We start from the raw sequence: 5,121 nt of genomic DNA, 5'->3' as shown, positions 1-5,121 counted from the left end.
GCTCAATAGAACAGATTAGGAGATGCAAATACAACTACAAACACAGTTAACAGTCTCATCTTTGAGAAAAGGGCCAAATGTTCACTGGAAGAAAGATAGCCTTTTTAACAAATGGTGATGAAAAACTGGCTCTCCACATGCCAAAACTAAAACTAGACCCAGGTCTATTGCCATGTACTAAAGTTAAGATGGATTAATGATCTAAACATTAAGACAGAAATGTTAAATCTCCTGGAAAGAGAAAGTAGGTAGAAATCTTGAAGACATAGGAGTAGGCAGACAGTGCATAAAAAAAAAGCAAACTGCACAGGAAATACTCCAAAGAATCAAATACTCCAAAAAATCAACAACTAAGATCTCATTTGATTGAGAAGTTTCTGCATGTCAAAAGAAATCACCTATTTTGTTGAATGGACAACCCACAAGCTTGGAAAAAATTATAACCAACAATCACTCAGAAAAGGAACTTCTATCTAAATTATAAAAAGAACTAAAAAAGTTCAGTCCCCAAAATTTAAAAACCCAACCCCAAAATTGTCAGGTGAGATGAATACACACTTATCAGAGGAAGAAATAGAAATGGCAAGTAAATACATGAAAAAATATTCCAAATCATCTGTCATTTGAGAAATGCAAATTAAAACAACATTGAGATATCATCTCACCCCAGAAAGAATGGCTATCATAAAGAAATCAACTAATATCAAATGCTGGAGAGGCTGTAGGGAAAAAGGAGCCCTTCTGTACTGCTAGTGGGAATGTAGACTGGTACAAACACTATGGAAATTAGTGTGGAGACTCCTCAAAAAATTAGGACTGGAAATCTCATACAATCCAGCTATTCCCCATCTGAGTATTTTCCCAGAAGAACTGGAAACATTATACCATATTGATATATGTGCACCCATGTTTATAGCAGCACAACGTGTTATGGCCAAATCTTGAAAACAACCAAAATGTCCATCACTTGAGGAATGGATGAAAAAGATGTGGTATTTTCATACCGTGGAGTATTACTCACTTATAAAGAAAGACAAACTCGAATTCTTTATAGGTAAGTGGAAGCAATGAGAGGCTATACTCATAAGTGAAATAACCCATACCCAAATGTGTAAATACCATATTGTCTCCCTAGTGTAAGAACCTGAATGAATAAAGAAAATATGAAAGGTATAATAAATATAGTGAAATGGAAAGAAACTGAACTTAAAGATTAAATAATGAAGATGAGAGAAAGGAGAAAAGATAGGGAGAAAGGAGGGAAAATCATGCAAGTATATATACAAGATGGATGAGATTATTGTACTCATAATTTCCATCCAGTTTTTGAAAATAGCAGTTAATATTTAGAATTTTAACCTTGAGTAACTCTGTATGCTGATACCTACAATCTGAGCAATTGCATCAAGAATAGCAATGTGTAATACAAAACCCATGGTTGAATGCCTCTCATCATGGCCTTCTAAATGTGTACTGTTGCTAATGTCTTATCACTTAATATACTCTCTTTAAAATAAGTTAAATCAAAAAGGGAAGGTAAAAATTAAGATTTCATGAAAGCAAGTGCCAATATTTAATTATTTTCCCAATCTTTTATATCTGTTAATCTGAGCAATAAATTTGATGATAAAAATAGATAATAGAACAACCATTGCTAATTAGCTATTCCTGTTTTGAAAAATCCATAGCACACGCATTGTTGTATGTTACCCTGTTTCTGTCATTTTTTCTTTCTTTCTTTTTTTTTTTTGTACCAAAGATCGAACTCAGGACCCTGCACTCGCCAGGCAAGTGCTTATTCTACTGAGCTATCTCCCCATGCCCTCTGTCATTTTTTCTATTTGGTTTTTTTTGTTTGTTTGTTTCTTTTTTACTGTTCAAAATAAAATAAAATTAATTATGAAGCAAAAGAAAAACAAAACAAAAAACAAAATAGAGAAGAGGGAAAGGAACTGGATAAGAACTTTGAAATCATATGTACCCAAAAGTTTAAAAGTAACCAGAAATCTACCTCACCAATCACCTGGCTGGTTCCCAAGCCAATCAAGTTGGCACAATCAAGCTTAACCACAACAGTCACTTCAAGGACAACTTCCCTATGGGAAATGAATAAAGATTGGGAGGACCTCAGTAGCCATCACCTTTGCTGTGGAAAAATAACCCTTTTCTCCTTGAGGATGTGTAAAATGTTGATGACAAAATTTCTTCCTGTCCTCATGAACAAAATCTCAAAATTTCTCTTTATTTGGAGAAAAAAGAATTCCTTGATGCCAGAGTGTTTATACCGGCGACTGAGCAGCCGGCTTCCTTCTGAGGAGCAGGGAGAAAGTGAGCACGTGAAAGAGAGAGGATGTCTCTCTCAGACTGGTATCTGGCAGTAAACCTTGCTGACCAGCCACTTGGCCCTAAATCTATTCTTCAGTTGCCATAGTCAGAACTGGGAGAGTACTCACTAGAGAGCTGTAGAATTTCATTTCTGAAGCAGCTTGTTGCTGCCAAACTCCAGGAATCTGTTCCAGACCCAAAGCTGATTGATCTGATCTACTGTGGTCAGAAACTAAAAGATGACCAGACTCTGGACTTCTACGGCATTCAGCCAGGGTCTACAGTACACGTTCTGCACAAGTCCTGGCTTGAGCCTGATCGGAAACCAGAAACTGTAGACAAAATAGCCGCCCAGAGGGAGTTCCGGGTGCTGCACGCTGCCTTGCACAGCATCTCCTCCTACGGGCAAGTGGTCTTTAAGATGCTGAGCATTAAGGAGTCTCTGGACCAGATCATTGTGGCCACCCCAGGCCTCAGCAGCAACCCCATTACTTTAGGGGTGCTCCAGGACAAGGATCTCTTCGCTATCTTTGCTGAACCCAATATGCTGTAAACATTGGTGCCTGCTAACCCAGCCCTGGTCAATGCCATCATCCTGGTTCTGCACTCAGTAGCAGGCAGCACCCCAATGCCTGGCACTGATGCCTCTTCACAGAGCATGCCTTCTAGATCCTACTGAGATATGCTAGGTAGCTTCCTGTTTGAAGGGCTCTCAGACAACGAGGAAGACTTTCACCCAAGCACCCAATCTACGCCCTCTGGCAGTGCTCCCAGCTCCTGCCCAGCATCCCTGGGGTACAGTGGAGCTGCTGGTCCCAGGCCCATTAACCAGAATGAACTGGCTACTATTCTGGCCTTGGCCAGCACCCCAGAGAGCAGCTCTCACACACCAACTCCTGGCACCCAGGGCCATTCCTCAGGCACCTCACCAGTGTCCTCTGGAGTCCAGTCAGGGACATCCATCACCAGTAATCTCTTCAGCCAAGCTCTCCAGCATGCCCTGCAGGCTTCTGGGCAGCTGAACCTCCAGAGCCAGTGGCAGCCCCAGCTGCAGCAATTGTGACATGGGCATCCATGACAACAAGCTGACATGGGCATCCATGACAACAAGCTGAGCCTGCGGGCCCTGCAGGCCATTGGAGGGGACATCCAAGCTGCACTGGAGCTCATCTTTGCTGGAGGCAGCCCCAGAACATAGGACATGTCGTTCTGGCCACTGAAACCAGGCATGATGGTACACGCCTGTAATCCCAGAGCTGGAGAGTCTGAGACAGGAGGATCACTATTAGTCTGAGCTGCATAGCGAGACCCTGTACCAAATAAATAAATAAATAAATAAGATTTCAAAAATAAAAAAGTTAAATCAAATATAATTACAAAGAAATAAAAATAAGAAAAAGCTCAATCCCCAGAAAAAAAAAACAATGAAGGGGGAGAATAAAAGGAAATGAATACAAACAAATATTCCTGTGTGTTTTTGTATGACTGATTTCTTTCTAGCATCTGTTGCTTTGGAATCCAACAAGTCAAATTTTCTCCACCTAGTTTGATGGCCTATGAGTTTTTGAGGTGCTCTCTGTGCTCCAGAGGCCCTTCTAGCTGTACACCTTAGGTTATAGCAAGCTGAGTCATGACCTTGCTCTTTTTGGTAGATAAGGAAAGCAATCAGACCAATGATCTGCATGCTGGATGTAGACAGCAGGCCAGTGGTTTGACCAGACCACTGGACTTAAAGCCAGCATTTTCATCCCAAGTTGCCTCTTAAAACCATACACACTCAGCCTAACTTCTTACCAAGGGAACTTTATGTGCCTTCCTGCCTGAGCTTGAACTTTTCAGAAGTCTATGCCTAGTTCACATCCTCTCTGTCTTTTTTTTTTCTCCATAATTTCCTCTCTGTCTTGTGTCTGTCTCCTACCCAGACACTGTTGTAGGGTAACATTGGAAACCCGGAAGGAAAGTAGTTCTTTGGCTCAGTCTTACACAATTAGCCCATTCTGAAAATGGATCCTGATTAAAACTTCCCAGATATAGTTGCTGGTACACTGGATCTCTTTTACGACTCTAGCCTGCTGTGTGAAAGGAACCATTTTTTATTTATTTTTTTTTTGTTAGTCAACCTGAAAATTTTTTTTGTTTTTTTTTACCTTTCTTAATATTAATTTTTTTCCATGCAGAGGTTTTTATTTTACTTAGAAAAGGTGTGCCACAATAAAGAAAAGACTCACTTTAACAACTCCAGTGAAAAATTGTTCGTAGAATCATTTGTTCTCTTATAATAAAACAAGAGATTACCAGAAAAATCAGCATTATTTGTCCTCTTTGTAGCAGTTTACTTTTTGAAAAGCAGAAAATCAATCACATTATATGACAAAAATTTCTATTCTCTACAGAAAAAAACAAGGATAATGATCAAATTAGAATGCTGATTGTGGAGAATTGCTACAATACAGCTTAATGACTGTAAAAATGGTAACATTTGCAAATGACAGTATGATTTTTCTTATTTATTTGGACAGGGAGTGGCAATTTTCTTTAAATTGTACCTTTATACACAGTTATGAAACATAGACTTATACTTGAGTGTATGCTATGTGAATTTTTACTAAGCTTTTTACTTAAAAGATGCTCTATATAATTTTAAATATTTTTACATATTTGCAAAGTTCTGTAATCATCATCATAATCAAGTCTAAAACATTTTTATACCTCCCCCCAAAAAATTTCATACTCATTGACAGTCAATTCCAATTTTGCCACAATATATCTCAGCCCTAAAAGCTAATGTACTTCTTT

The 5,121-nt window shown here is 39.0% G+C and overlaps 1 protein-coding gene and 1 pseudogene across 1 annotated transcript in view; both read left to right on the top strand.

Annotated features, from left to right (window-relative positions):
• Xkrx (XK related, X-linked) overlaps positions 1-5,121 on the top strand; it is a 54,403-nt gene that overhangs the window by 24,392 nt on the left and 24,890 nt on the right. The window lies entirely within an intron of this gene.
• On the top strand, positions 2,280-3,523 carry LOC105743819 (annotated as a pseudogene).

Source organism: Octodon degus, unplaced genomic scaffold, assembly GCF_000260255.1.
Source record: "Octodon degus isolate 3935 unplaced genomic scaffold, OctDeg1.0 scaffold00171, whole genome shotgun sequence".
Lineage (NCBI taxonomy): Eukaryota > Metazoa > Chordata > Mammalia > Rodentia > Octodontidae > Octodon > Octodon degus.
This window is presented reverse-complemented; position numbering and strand designations above follow the sequence as displayed.